Genomic DNA, 16,356 nt, shown 5'->3' with positions numbered 1-16,356 from the left:
TCTTTTTTTGCAGAATGTTAAGTCAAGGAAGTATATTAATAAAGGAGCGGGTCTACACGGCAATCCTGCATGACACCGGAATTAACACAGGGAAGTTCAAAATAATGCCCCTCAAAGTCTACGGAATACTGGCGCATGTCGAGGTTTCACGAGTTATGAGGGTATAAATATATTGTAAGGAGTAGAAGGCGGCAACTTCTGAACTGATCACTCTCACACACTCAGCTTCGTCCTCTTTTTTTCCTCGGTTCCGAGAGGCACACGGCATTACCCCCCCCCCCCTCTTCGAGAGCGGCGACTCGACGCTGGGGGTGTCCTCAAACTAGATGCACACAGAAGCAGGAAACACAAAGCTGCACGCAAGCAAAATATCACTTCCTCTCATAATACGGTTTCATCCGAAGCGCCGCGCTATTGAGGGTCGTTGACCCCGAGGAACAACATCGTATGTTACGTTACTAAGACACCGAATGGCCTCGTATGGCCTAAAGTAACGACGAAGTAGCTTCTCGGAGAGTCCTCGGCGGCGCACTAGTGTCTACACCCATACAAGATTGCCAGGTTGGTAGTGAACGTCTCGGTGTCGGAGGTTGTACCGATTGGCATCGCGGTGTTGTTGATGTTGAATACGTCACCGTGTGAGCTGGCGCGCTCCTTCGGCCCGCTGCAGAAATATGTCGACGTCCACATAGGCGTTGGTGGCATCGTCTCTGTGACTTGATATTAGCACAGCGTCAAAAATTGTGGCCACGGGATGACCAGATACTAGCTGGAATGGCGCAAGACGCGTCGTCTCCTGTTCAGCCGTATTGTATGCAAAAGTTGCATATGGAAGAAGTTCATCCAACGTGCGATGTTCAACGTCGACGTGCATGGAAATCATGTCTGCAAGTGTTTTATTGAGGCGTTCAGTCAGTCCACTTGTTGGCGGATGGTAAGCAGTAGTCCTACGATGACTTGTGCGGGCAAGAGTGAAGAGAGCCCGCATTATTTCGGCCGTAAAGGCTGTACCGCGGTAAGTAATAATAACCGATGGGGCACCGTGGCGTAGTAAGATGGTATTGAGAAACAACTGGGCTACTTCAGCAGCAGTCGCACGGGAAAGTGGCTGTGTCTCGGCATATCGCGTTAAGTAGTCCGTCGCCACTACTATCCATCTGTTCCCTGATGAGAACCTTGGGAAAAGGCCCAGAAGATGCATATCCAATTGCTGGAAAGGGGCTGTTGGCTGAAGACGCCCTGCAGGCTTCAGCGGAGGTGTCTTTGGCCGCTAGCATTCTCGGCATGTTCTCACATAGTGCTGGACTGAAAGCAGCAACTTAGACCAATAATACTTTTGTCAATTCCATGCTAATGTTCGCGTGACTCCTAAATGACCAGCCGAAGGCTAATCATGGCATGCATGCATGCAAGATTTCTTGCCGGAGGTCGGACGGCACAACAAGAAGAAAGGATTCCTTGTTGTGCTGAAAGTCTCTCTTATATAGGACACGATTGCGAACGCTGTAGGAGAATAAACCCCGCGCAAAAGCACGTGGGACACTACACCAAGGCCTTCGAGATGTTCAATAAGCGGGCGTAAACCGGGGTCAGCCCGTTGACGCTGAGCCATGTCGGAGGTCATGACTATAGCAAGAAACTGGAACTCGTCGTCTTCCCTGTCGGGAGGGGCAGCGTCAACTGGTGCACACGACAAGCAATCGCCGTCGTTGTGCTTACGGCCGCACTTGTATACAACCGTAATGTCGTACACTTGGAGACCCAGGCTCCACCTTGCAGGCCGTCCAGAGAGGTTTTTGAGGCTGCCTAGCAAGCATAACGAATGGTGGTCGCTCGCAGCCCTAAAAGGGCGTCCGTAAATATAGGGTCGGAACTTAGTTATCACCCAAACTACTGCGAGAAATCCCTTTTCCGTAGTTGAGTAGCTTGCCTCTGCTTTTCAAAGAGAACGACTCTCTTAAGCGATAACTTTCTCGGTGCCATTTCGCAACTGAATCAGAACTGCATCGAGTCCAAAATTACTGGCATCGGTATGAATATCCATAGCAGCGTTTTCATTAAACTGCGCAAGCATCGGGGTGGCCTGCAGTCACCGGGGTAACTCGTTGAAGACATCCTTTTGATCTTCTTGCCACGCAAAAGGAACATTGTCTCGGGTAAGAAGAGTAAGAGGCTCGGAAATCGTTAAAAAATTCTCGACGAAACGCCTGTAATAGGCACAAAGCCCCCTCAAATTTTCTAAAAGACTTTTTGTCGGATGGGCGTGGGAAGTTTTCTACAGCAGCAGTCTTATCGGGATCTGATTTTACGCCCTCAGCACTAATAACTGGGCCAAGAAAGAGGAGCTCCTTGAATCCGAAATGGCATTTCTGCGGTTTTATCATCAGATGGGCTGAACGCAACGCCGGTAGTACCATTCGCAGCCGGTTGAGGTGCTCCTCGAAACTAGACGCGAAAATGACGACATCGTCCGGATAGACTGGGCACGCTTGCCAGTTCAGTCCAGAGAGAACGGTGTTCATCATTCTTTGGAAGGTTGCTGGCGCAGATCAGAGACCGAAAGGAAGCACTTTAAATCCATAATGGCCGTCGGGGGTAACGGACGCTATTTTCTCTCTCTTCCTTTCGTCCACTTCTATCTGCCAGCAGCCATTCTTGACGTCAAGCGACGAGAAATATTTGGCATTGCGTAACCGGTCCAATGACCGATACGCGGAAGTGAGTATACGTCCCGTTTCGTTACCTGATTTACCTTGCAATAATCAACGCAGAAACTCAAGGTATTGTCTTTTTTCTGCACCAACTCTACAGGCGAAGCCCAGGGGCTGGTAGACGGCTGCACCATGTCGTCGGTAAGCATTTCTTGCACTTGGCTTCAAATAGCCTCACGTTCCATTGACGACACGCGGTATGGGTGTTGTGAAATCGGCGTGGTCTCCACGTCAACCATAATGCCGTGTTTGGCTACTGGGGTGCGCCCAACTTTCGAAGACGTTGCAAATCATCCAGCAAAATCCCGAAGGAGCTCTAGGAGTCGCCGCCGCTCAACCACCGGCAGATTGGGATTAACGTCCACAGTTGATAGGATGTCGGGTGTATCGCATCCGGCTGGCGACGGCGGCGCTAGAGTACAAATGTTCGCTGGCTCAATAAAGTCGGCAACATAGGCGATGGCCGTTCTTTTAGCAATGTGCTGAAACTCGGTCCCCAAAATTCGTAATTCAAAGCTTCGCACAACCATCGCGCGAGCGAAGAAGTCCTCTTGCAGCGCAGACCCCTTTCTCAGGAAGCAGGCCCACGTTCCTCTCTGCCAGTACGTCGCGGTCGCATGATGAGTCGCTTTCTACCATGACCATAATGCTGCACCTTTGCGGGACCGTAACGTCTTCAGCTGTAATACGTAAAGCGGTTGATGAACTGTCGACGCTAGATCTCGCAATGGCTTGGCTCGGCGAAAACATCACACGTGATTCTTGCAAATTATTATCGCAGCGTTAAAGAAGTCCAAGCAGAATAGGACGTCTTGCGAACAGTGGGCACGAACAACGAAGTCGCCAACATAAACAAATCTGTCAATTGCAACTCTCGCAACACATCTTCCAGCCGGGATGATAAGGTGTCCCCCTGCCGTGCGAATCTGAGGCCCAGTCCACTCGGTTAAAACTTTCTTCAATTTCCTGTCAAACCACTGCTCATAACTGAATACTCCGCCCCCGTATCAACTAACGCGATAATGAGAAAATCATCGATAGAAACTGTTATGTCCGAAGCTGCGCACTCAGGTTCATCGTTACAGACCCCGTCTGACAGCCATTATCTTGTAATAAACCTGATGGATGATGTTGGCCGTCTGACAGCCATTATCTTGTAATAAACCTGATGGATGATGTTGGGCAGTTCGCTCATCAGCGGCCTCACCTCCGCTGGTCGCTGTTCCTAGTTTTCCCGGCGGCTCGGAGAGTGGGGGCTTGGAAGGCGGCCAGTGCGGTATATAGAGGGAGGTGAACTTGGGGAACAATAACGGGAAGAGGTAATGACGCGGGACCCGTATGCGCCGTGGGGGATCCGTATGCGCCGAAAGGTACTCTTCGATTTGGGGTGGTCGTTCACTTCTCCGAGGACATCGTGCATGCGGATTAAAACCACGAAGTCCGGTGTGGACGTGGTTCGTCAACCACGAAACGACGCTACCATCATGGGGCCTCTTTCGTCGCCAGCTGTTGGCGACCTACAGCGCCAATGGCCGAAGGAAGCGTGCGGAGTCGGCACTGCGATCTCGCTGCCAAGCCACGAACGAAAGAGTTGGAATGTATTATGAGGACAGGGTTCACCTTTTTAGGCGTGTTGATCCAAATATGTCTGAGGAGACGATCGTGTGCCACCTAATGCTTGGGGTGAAACAAGAATTGTTTACTGGGCTCGCGCGCAATCCACCCGGCACGACATCAGATTTTTTAGCGAAGGCCACCACGATGAAAGAAACACTTCAACACAGGACTATAACCGTGACGTGTTCGCCGTGTCACCGGCCGTCTATGCTTCCGGCTTCAACGGTTCTGGTGACGCCATTAATTCCCAGTATGAGAAACACTGTTCCAAATTTTAAAATATTTCTTCCTCGTGTTCTTAGAGTCACTGGGAGCATGAATATTCAATAAAAAATTCGAAGGTATAGTTTGTGACTTAAATATGGAGTGTTGCATATATGCAACACTGGGCAGTAATGTAAAAGACTGAGGTCAGGCCAAGAGAACAAACTTTTTATTAGCACCGTCCCTTTTGGTGCATATCATTTCCAGAATAATAAAAAGCATAAGCAAGGCTGTCCGCAGCCTACTGGTGGTAACTTACAAAACAGTTGCGATCCTTGTTCAAACAAAGCATCACCTGACACTTCGAACAAGATAAATAGGTGTAGCCCCCTGGGAATGCCTTGCAGTGGTTCCACCGTGTATTCCATATAGGCACGTGTTCCTTGCTGTATTTTCTGACGTCGCGAGGGACATTTAAGCACATTTTCATGAGTGTTGTAACATTCTGAATTGAATGGCGCCCTGGCGGTCGCTTGTTGTACAAGATAAGGCTTGTAGCGAGCTCGGAAAGGAATTCTCTCAAGGGTGTGGGCGACGATCCTTGCTGATGAAAGATTCTTTTCTGCATGAGCCGTGCATCAACGGCAGCGATAGCGTATGCCAAAATAAATTCATATACCAGCGCTTTGACCTTACGGGAAAACGATATGATAAGCACATTTTGTCAAGAAGGTCCACGCCAGTCATCGATCTGCTGTAGGCAGGAATGATCGCTGGGCAATTTACAAAGACATGTTTTTTTTCCTCGATATTCCATTTTTTCACGGAGGTAAATGGGTTGGCACCATTGCAGTTGGAAAGGAGAGTTACAGAGCGGTTGTAGTACCACTTCACGGCCACCATTGCCTTCTGATCACAGGAGGCAACTGAAGTATCACAGGCACCCCGACCTCGCTTTTTCATCAGTGTGTCATCCATTAGCTTGCTGTACTTGAATCTGTTTTCGCCGACTGTGCCAATGTAGGAGATTCGAATTCTTGTGAGCTCTTCTACAAGGTGAGGGCCAGTAAAGAAGTTGCCAGCAACCACTAGATTGTTGTCTCGCTTTGGAAGGCTCGAACATAACTGAAGCACAACACCAGCTCCCAACCCAAGCTGATAGCCATCCATAAAAACCTTCCTTCCATCCATAAAAACCTCCATAAAACCATAAAAACCTGCAGCATTAATATACATCAGAATCGTAGCACAGACCTGATTCTCCAAAATGTGCCCAAAGCTTCAGGCCCCATTTGCTTTTAGTTTTATTAGGCATGTATTGACGGATGTAACACCGTCCACGGAAAGAGTTCAAGATTTCGTCCACTGCTGACTTTTTTTCTTGTGGCAAGCCAAACATGCTGCTGTGTAAGGAAGTGAGCCATGGACGTACTTTCAGCACTTGTCTTCATTAATTTGTTCAGTGGCAGCTTCATTATCAAAGAAATGCAAGTGCCTGATTATTTTTTCAAACCTGTTTCGCGCCATAACCTGGGCTACCAATTCGTATCTGCTTTCATATTCCCAGTCGGCAGGGACCCTGTGCATATTTACGAGTCCCATCCTGAAGAACATCCCCAGCACAGATGTCATTTCTTTAACTGTGAGGTTTGGGGGCGTTCCATGTTTCTGAAGGTAGTATTTGTTGCTCTCATCTGCAACAGCTTTCAACATGGACCGAGAAATGAACATGCCAAAGTAGTGCTTAGGGCACAGCGGCTGTGCAGGTGGCAACGGAAAGTCGTTCTCGAAATTCACCAGTTCGTTATCGAACTCCTTTTTCAGCCATGTGTACCGCTTCTTCGCGTTACTGGATTTCACATCAGCTGTAGGAAAATCTGTCGTGATCAGACCTTCTGCTTCAGCCTCGTCAACCACAGTTGAGCCGTCCTCTTCTTCGTCACTGCTGTCTTCAGACACTTCACTTCTCTCATAAGCAGAAAAATCACCCTCATTAGTGTCGATTACATCCAGCAGATTTGCACGAAGAAAACGTTTGGGCTTCTGAGACGCATTCAGCTACAGAATATAACGCCATTATTGAGGCTTCCGTCACTCGCGGAGGTCCTTCGTGAGGAAGTTAGGCAAGTCGTCCCGGAGCCGTCTGTGCCTGCTGTGCAACCACCGCCACTGAATGTGCCTACGTATGCATCCGTGCTTCAGAAGAATACCCTTTGAAATTTTTCAAGAGCGAACACTACTGTGCCTAATCCAAACCAGCACCACAGTGGGTACCACTCCCCTAGAGCCAGAGTAGACTCCCCACCACTTGAACCAAGCCCGCGTCATCCTCATCCTCTAGCCAAGGCAGCACCACAGTGGTACCCACTCCCCTAGAGCCAGAGTAGACACCCCACCACTTGAACCATGACCGCGTCGTCCTCTTCTTCTAGCCGAGGCACGGTTTCGAAAGAGTGACGTATGGCGTGCCCATGACCAGTGGTCCCTTTGTTACCACTGTGGCGTGGCCGGTCACATGTTGAGTTTCTGTCCGTACCGCCGTGTCGGACTTCGTGAGCAAAGTACACAGTATGCAGCTTCCTTTGCTCATCCCAGCCGTTGTAGTTGGCGACCTTTTCGAATTCGTCTAGCCAGTCTTCAGCGTCCTCATAAATGCTCACCATGAATGAACGGTGGCGTCCTAGACTGGAGGACAACGAACTGGGGTGAACTATCTCCGTTAGCTACGATGTTCGTGTTCGATCTATGCGTGGTGGGCACTGGCGTCCAGGTCAAAGGCCCGAACTCTGGTGACTGACCTCGGAGGCGGCGGCTGGTACTGCGGTGGACCTGTGTCAAATACGTGGGGGCTCTCGGTTGCCGCTGAGGGATGGAACTCAGCAAAAGGCGAATCGCACCCCGCACCTCCACTTAGTAGAAGGCGGCAACATATGAACGGATCAGTCTCACACACAAAGCTTCGTCCTCTTTTTTTTTCCTCGGTTCCGAGAGGCACGCGGCAATATTACTGCATTTTCGGTTCTATGTATGTGACGCGCTTTTATATAAGACGCACATAGGTAGTGAAATGGGACTATGTGCCTCTGAAAACACTCCTTACGCAGCTCGGAACGGTAAGAAAGAATTGGCTACAAAATTTCCATCTAGGCTTCAGCTTCACATTCTTAGAAAGTCCTAAGCGTCCTCCATAATTCTACAAAATAAAGAAGTCATCGTGTTCAGTGGAACTTTAGTCGAAGTATATATTTTACTGATAAAGTATTCCAGGAAAGTATTCAAGCCTTCCACAAAATATATCGGCTCACATTTCCCCTGCCTTCTTTCAGCGTATATCTATGTCTATGCTGCTTTAATCAAACCACAATGGCGCCATCAACGTCATTGCAAGAATAGCGGCTTGCTTTTGTTCACCGCTGCTGCATACAGCGCGAATATACGAATCGCATCGGGCAATTAATTCAAGAAGCCTTTGCACTGCAGTGAGGGCAGAGAGGCTGACAATGGTGACAAAGTAACACACTCAAAAGGTTTGACATTAGTCTTATATACAAGGTAATCACGTTGATGAAAATGTAACTGAGCTCCTACTTTCACCGCATATTCGTATTCTAACATGGCCAGACAATTCATTTATATGTCTGTCTAGCAGCCCTTAGAAATATTCGATCAGAGAAACAGCGTCAGCACTCAAACAGCATACGGCGCCACATAAGGCTGTGTTTCTTCCAAAACTAGCTACTCGTTTCTGCTTTCCTATTTACCAGACGCCACCATGCTTATATTGGATTTCGCTACTTTGAGCCCCGGCGTAAACATATCTACGCACCAAGCATTAGAGAAACGTCACTAATGATAAAACGAGCGGAATCATTATCTCTACTGCACTCAATATACACCGACGATTTTGTCTATGAATAAACAATTATATGCAACACCCTGCTTACAGAGTGCACTGTCCTGCTTGATATTCTCTCTCTGCTTTCTACACCACTCCCATAAAATTGGCCTGAAATAATAGTCTTTTTTCGAAGTTATTGCATGTGATACGGTCAATTGAATTTCCACAAGTGGAGAAACACAATTGCTTTGTTCTTGCCTTGTGGCCGGAATGCAAGCTGAGAACTCTACCCTGTGGACCTCCACGACCGTAATGAAAGCGGGTAGTATCCCCTTCAGGCGTTATCATGTAAACAGAGCAGCCACTGAGATAGCTTGCAATCCACAAATACAGCCGACCGCCAACTCCCACGCTGTCAAGTCCATCAAGAATAGCATCATGGAGGACGTTGTCGTAAGCTTCCTTTATATCTAAAATGACAGCAGGTATTAGTCGACGGTGACGCTGTTCGTGTTCAACTGTCGCCAGAAGGTCGATGACGCTGTCAATGAAAGAGCGTCCCCGGCGAAATCCAGTCATCATATTCGGATAACGATCATTACCTTCTAGATACCACTCAAGTCTTGCCAGCAGCAATCGCTCCATAACTTTTCCAAAACAGCTTGCTAGGACAACTGGCCGGTATGAGGTAAGTTCGAGAGGAGGCTATCCAGGCTTCAAAAGAGCAACCAGGAGGCTAATCTTCCAGTGTTCAGGAACAATACTAGAAGCCCATATATTATTGAAATAATTAAGTAGTGCAGTTCTACCATCCTTGCCTAGGTTTGTTTAAGTTGAATAAGTAATCCCGTCAGGACAAGGTGCAGATGAATGCCGACAAGAAGCAAGAGCGGCGTCTAATTCAGCTATTATAAAGGGCACGTCGTAATGATCATTCGGCGAAGGTGGCGCAAAAACATCTGAAAATGTTAACTGTGCCTGGTTTGTGCACACAATCATTTTACAAAAATATTCAGCTACGTCAACTTCATTGCGGCGCTGATAAAGGGCCAGGGCACGAAAAGGATGCCTTTCTCGCGGAGGTGAGCAAAAGCTTCTCGCAACATGCCAGATATGCGACAGGGGCTTAAGGGGATCCTGTGATGAGCGGAACTGTCTCCAACGTTGTCCTCCTAACCTCTCCAGCTGGCGCAAAACTTGTCGTTTAGCTCGGCAAGAAAGTGCAAGACCTTGCGCGGATTTCGATCTTCTGTACTTCCTTTCAGCCTGCTGGCGGATCATGCGAAGCCGCTCCAATTCCACGCCGATGCTCGACACTGATACCGGCACACAAACATAGCGAGTATTTCCTCTGAGAAAGAAAGTAACCAGACCCTCTATTTCAGATGGTATCTAGAGGTCCACGCTGGAAGTCGGCACCGATGCTCTGTCTGTGTATTGCACATGAGGCGAAGTGGCAGGTGCAAACCACTTGATGCATACGTAGGTTGGTTTGTGATTACTCCCATGCGTTTCCACATCACTACACCAAGAAACAGAGGGATGGAGGCTTCTGGAAACAAACGCCACATCCAAGCAGCTGCTCTAGGTTGTTCCGCATAGAAAAGTCTGTGGGCCGTCATTTATATTGACGAGATCTTGCGTATGCATAACGTCTGCTAGGTATTTTTCTCGATTGCTCATTATGGCCCTACCCCACTGAGGGTTGTGAGCATTAAAGTCCCCCACAGTAATACGAGGAGCTGCACAACATTGGATGTTGAAAATAGATATAACTTGTCCAAGCCATCGCTCTGTGGAATATAAGCGCCAATTAATGAACGTACTCGTCCTTTCAGGGTTAATGTCAAACAAATGTAGTGGTTCGTATTGTGGGGCTGTAGAGCAAAGCGGACGTGCGCAATGTCTTGACGTACACACACCAGCACTTTGCTTGTTTTGTCTGCTTCCCGAGACCATAGCAGAACATATCCAGAAAGGTGAAAAGCAGCCGGCATGTTGGGCTCACAGATCACAATCACAGTAAAGCGGTACTTCTGTACCCGCTGTCACTCAGCCGACCACGCAGGCCTCGGGCATTCGATTGCATCACTACATTGCGGCGAAAGTGCATCGTCACAGAGGTGGCGTTAGTTTGTTGCGCCATTGTAAATTATTGCAATGCCGCCAGAGCTGCTAAAATGCATCCAAAAACTGAATAGGAAACTTTGCTATTTTCATGTTGATACCAGAGAGCAGCACCAGCATTGTACGAACCAGCTGTTTCGGTATTTTTGTTTTGCTGGCTTTTGGGGTTCTCGGAATTTCCAGCTTGTGTGGCAACCAAACTGGGGTGAGGCCTCGTGTTGGCCTTTGATGGCAGACGAGGCCACTCAACATCAGAGGCAGCAGGTAATACAACAGCTTCTGTCTGTTCCTTGGCCTGTGACATTGCCTGTGACATTACAGCATGAGTATTCTTAACGGGATTAGGCTCAATCTGTTGTAGCACCTGAGCTGACGTTAACTGTGCAGCTGACTTATCCAGGCTAGGTTTGCCTTCCGATTCCTTGTGTCGGCGTCGGGAACGGTGCTTGCGATGACGAATAGACGCAGCCGCTTCTTGATGAGTCGAGTTATTTCGCACCATCTTCTTTAGTATACGTCTTTCGTTCCGAATTTTAAGACATTCCTTAGCCATCGCTTCATGGGCGCCCGAGCAGTTTGCACACTTCACAGTCTCCGTCTGGCATGTCTCATGAGGATGCGTACCACCGCATCGACGGCAGGATACCTCGTTTCGACAAACGGCATTCACATTTCCGATCTTGTTGCATTTGTGGCACTGAACAGGTCTTGGAACATACATCCGAACTGGGTGTCTCACATAGCCCACTTTAACATGAGATGAGAGGGATTCAGTTTCAAAGACTAATTTACCGCACTTTGTGCGGCCGAAACGATGAACATCCACAATGCGCTCCGTAGATTTGTCAGCGTGCAGAGATTGCTTTCACTTATCTCGGGGTCACCGTCGGTGAATACACATGCAGTAGACTTTTTCCCATGTGCAAGAAAAGAACGGACCGGCATGTTGCCAATCGTACCAATGCCTTTCAGCTTGTCCCCTGTAGCCTGCGATTGGACATCCAGGGTCAGGACATTCTTCCAGAGATTAATTCTGACCTCGTCAACATCACCTGGAGCCAGCCGGTCGAAAAACTGGGTAAGATGCTATCTGTTTATACCATTCAGATTCGCCGTCGCCGTTGTTGGTACGAACGCCACGGAAAAGGTTCCTTGCTTTTCAGCATTCTTCTTTGGTGTCTCACTCATTATTTGTGTTTGGCGCAGCTTCCTTTTCAGGCGGTGCGACTGTACAGGCGTGCAGCTGCTGTCAGAATCCATCTCAGTCACCGTGGAGTCATCTGCCGAGTCTGGAAGCTCCACGTCCGCGACGTTGAGGTGACGCGTCGAGTAGCCGCAGCCTGTTCGATGGTGTCAGGTGGGATCAGGGGTCGTGCGCCCTCCATCCCGAAGGATGACGAGATCACAAATAGCTCACAGTGATAAAAAATCTAGAAAAGTGGAAAAGCGCTAGCTTCGGACGTTTGGAAACCTCCACTTCTTCTTCTTTGTCCCGAATCACATAAAACACTGCTAATTCACTTTATGGAACGCGATAATCAACAACGCTCATTGTTTGTCGTACCTTTCTTTCAAATAAGTCTTCGATTGTCGCAAAACAGGACATGAAGTGTTGGCAGTGGGCTGCATATGCATGGCTGGAAACGGTGAAGTATATTGCCGCATATACTTTGTCAAGCTACACTTTTTCCTCAAATACGGCGACAAATGTTTGAAGAACAGTCGTACATGGATCATCTGGCTGCCAGGGCATATCCGGAAGATTTGAGCCCCTCCATTGTTGACAAAAATTTCACGTCTTCCTTAATATACAGGCGGTTGATCATTGATTTGGGTGGTTGCACAACTTTTATTTCCATCGGAAATGGGCGTCATCTTCCCCTCCCCTGCACGCGTGCCGGGGAAGACGGGAGGTCGTGCGCCCGCGGTTTAGAGGCTGGAAGGCAGCCCTTGGCTTGTTGCGGCCTCTTCCGCCAGATAGACGGTGCGGTGCTAAATCGCTGGGTCCGCGCTTCGCAGCAGGTTATCCCCGGCAGTTCTACTTGTAATATTTTCCTCTCTCCGTGTAGATTGTGGGCACTCCCAAATTATGTGGTCGAGGGTCCCTCTCGCCTCACAGCGTTTGCTAAGATCATTGTCCGTAATGTCTGGTAGTGTGTGAAACGCCCAGACCGAGTTCATGAACGTATTAGTTTGTAGCCGCCTGCACGCGAAAGCGTCTCTACTATTTAGGCTAGCATCTGGTGGGGGTACGAGTCTACGCCCCAATTTATAATGGTCAATGATTGATCATTTACACCGATATGTGACGTCGCATCTCGAGATCTTTTTCATTCGGTTGCTGATCAGGATCCTTCGCGCAGCTCTTGAGATTCCGTTTCTTGCTCTATTACAGTCTAGGGCAGCGCAGTGACCCATATCTGCGGAAGCCACTGCTTGTGAAACCGCACGGCAGCATTTTTTAAGTACGTTCACCCTGTTCTTTCCGTCGACCCGAACATGGCCGGCGGCGCCTTAATTATCCTCATTGCATCGCACACGGCACACAAGTGCATACTCCCTACAGACAAGCGTCAGCCCGTGACGTCAGTGAAGATGCGGCAGCGCTGGCGACAGCAGTGATTTTCGGGGTGTAGGCGAAAGCTCGCGCGGTCTGCATTGGATGCGCGGCAGTTGCTGTGTTTTGGAGCATACTTACCAATATACTTACCGAGCGTACTTACCGAGTATAACAACTTCCAAGGCACAAAAAAGAAAATAGCACCTGGTTCCACATGTTTGCTGTGGTCGGATAAACATGAGAGCGATGGGCAACGGCGTTGAGCGCGACAAGCAGACACTTCGGTGACGGATTGCTTCGCGGCTAACTTGCGTTTCACTTCTGTACTGAAACTTGATCACTTTATTTGCGGTTCTTAATTGTCGTGACTAATTTTCAGTCGCATGACGAATGGCGCAATAACAAACACCTGCAGCTCGCGCACGTTTCGTTGTATATAATATATCAAGTCATAATAGAAGATACGCTGTGAGTTCGGTTCACTTGTGCCCGTGCATATGCTCGTACAGAAAAGGACACAAAGCTGCTGTGAAAGTAACTGCTGTTGCTTCTAGTGGTCACTCCAGCGCGGTATTTCCTAAGCAGACCCAAATTTGCGAAGCGTCTTTTCACTGATATCACTTTTTGCGAGTTTCAACGAGGGATGTACTTTTCATCACCGGTCCTAGAAAGCGAGTAAACATCGTGAGTATCCGGGCAAAGTCACGCAGCGTTATTTCATAGATTACTAAACTTTCGTTTTGAAGGTATTACGATTTTAACGAAAGAACTAAATATTGACGTACGTGTCATCAAGCAGGATACTTATGTATGATATAAAACATGGACTTATGTCCCAATGTAGAATCGGCTATGAGGTGTGCAAAATGAGAAAAAATATAACGCGTTTTTTGAATAACATGTTTCCAAGTGTGTTAAAAAGCTCAACAGTTCGCTCAGTTCGCTGCAAGCGACCGTGCAGGACGTCGCAAAATTTGCGCTCATGCATCTCTTCTAAAGAGAAAAAAAAACAAAATGAAAGCATTCTTACGGGCCTTCATGTATATATCAGCCTGTGAATGACCTTGGATACGTCTGCACGATGAAACAGACGTCAAACGTTTTTTTTGTCGAGCAGGATAAAACAAGCTGGCAGCGAGCCCCAGGCGAATATGTTGTAAAAAACTAAATGATTGATTTGTTATTCAGTGAAATTGTGACTTAAGTTTCCGCTACACAGAGCTAAGAATGTGATTTCTAGTTCACGATATTTATTTGTAATATTGTTATTTTGATTGAAGGTGCTTGAAGTCGCAAAAGAGTCGTCATATATGAAAAACACACTTTCAGTCATTCAATCGTCGACCTCATTCATGCGCTATTATAGCAATAGGCCTAGGAGTTAAACAATGCTGGCGCAATGGATATGTAAAACTAATAGTTTTTCATATACATTGCGCTTTCTCATTTTCATTTAGCTTAATGTCACTACAGCAAGCCACCGTAGCCGCGCGCAGGAAGCAACGACGAATAGGAAGCCAATGCAGCCTTTCGCTCGGTAATTAAAGGGCTTATTGGCTCCAAATGTGCTGAACTACTCCACAATCGAAAACCAAAAAATTTCTCCACACATGCGAAGCTTAGGCTTGAAAATAGTGCACGCTCAAACTGGTTTCGGAGGCAGCGTTGCGTGGCACACTGTAGGCACGCTGCGTTTCTGCCTACACCCATGTCGCTGCTAATCGCAGCGCCACCTTTGTTTACAAACATGACGCTTGTCTATAGCAGCTGCACAGCAGCCATAGTTATGCATAAGAAAAGTGATAAAGTCCCCGTAAAGAAAAGTGTTAGACAAGGAGCCACGATCTCTGCAGTACTATCTAGTTTTCGATAAAGATTCATAAAGAATTCCTCAGTCATCAGCGATTCCCCGAGGTCATTGGCTTGCTAAGTAACTCTGGGGAATAAATTACAAATAATGATGGACGACCTAGTTAATAAAGAAGAAAGATTGGCCTAAAAGTTATTATACAGAACTAAGACTAGGTAATGTTGAACAGCCTAAAGAAGGAGCAAAAGTTTACAATAGATAGCGAAACAGTGGAAGTAGGCGAATATGTAAAATTAGGACTGGTAGTACCCGCAAATTCGGACTACGGAAGAAAAATAACGTGGAGTATAAGATTAGGAAGTAGCGTATTTAGTAAGTACTCGCAGAATATGACAAGCAGCTTATTGGTATTGCTCAAGTGAAAGTATAGAACAGTTGCATCTTTCCAGTACTCACCTTTGGGGTTGAAATGAGGAGGTCAACGAAAAGGGTTCTTTAGAACTTATAGACAACGCAGACAGCTAGGGATCGGAAAACTGTAGGTGTAACGTTAAGAGATAGCAAGCGTGCAGAGTGAGTGAGAGAAATAACCAAAGTTACTGATATATTATTCGAATCAGGATGAAAAATGGCCATGGCCGGGACATGCAGTGTCCTTTAAAGTAAGCCAGTCGGTGCGCAGAACTGGTTCTTGTAGCTCCGTCCTACACAATGGCCGCCGCCATCAGCCATATTGGTTCTGTTACAAACGCATTATTCAAAAGAAGCGTTTCGTAGAGAATGAATCGCCACTTTTCTGATAAAGCATAACCAAGCCTCGGATCGGAGCTAGCTCATGTCATTGCAGTGGAAAAGACGAAGAGCCATGGCTTCCCAGGATAAGTAAATGCAAGTGTTTACTTGCTGCAACGATTCAGTGAATTGGTCAAAAAGAAACATACAGAACTCTTAGAATCACTGTTGTCGCATCGGTTGCGATGCCGAAGCATTTGCAATATTCCAATTCGAGTAAATATGCACCAATGATCTAAATTGCCATGGCTGGTGGTGGAGTTCATCCCGCGTTGCTGCTGATGTAAGTGTGCACGAAAAACATTCAAACTATGCCAGATATACCGCTCCATTGAAAGTTTTTGTAAAGCTAAATCCAAGGAAAATCTTTCGACGAAAATGAAAAGAACCTTGTGGCCGGTACAGCAGCCCTTTGGTCCGGCTGCAACCCAAGCATACAAGGTTCGATGCCGTAGCCTGTTGCTTTTCTTGTCTCTTCTCTATGCTTTTTGTCAATAAGTATACGTGCTACCGCGTAGTATGCCGTGGAAGTTTCTTTCACGCTGACCAGATAGGCCGCATCGTGGCGATGGTAGAGTGCATCAGTTTGTGAGCCGTACGTGGGAGCAGCAAGTTACGAACGGCAACAAACGGCGCTTCGCCCTATGCAGGCGGGCCAGCGGGATTCGATCCTTGGAGGATCGTCCAAAGAATTCAC

At 47.6% G+C, this 16,356-nt stretch overlaps 1 pseudogene; it reads right to left on the bottom strand.

Annotated features, from left to right (window-relative positions):
* Nucleotides 1-317: 317 nt before the first annotated feature.
* LOC146209603 (uncharacterized) lies at nt 318-6,940 on the bottom strand (annotated as a pseudogene).
* Nucleotides 6,941-16,356: the final 9,416 nt, after the last annotated feature.

This window comes from Amblyomma maculatum, chromosome 1 (assembly GCF_055883805.1).
Source record: "Amblyomma maculatum isolate TAMU_Amacu chromosome 1, ASM5588380v1, whole genome shotgun sequence".
Lineage (NCBI taxonomy): Eukaryota > Metazoa > Arthropoda > Arachnida > Ixodida > Ixodidae > Amblyomma > Amblyomma maculatum.
Note: the sequence above shows the minus strand (reverse complement) of the source record. Positions and strands in the feature narration are given on the sequence as shown.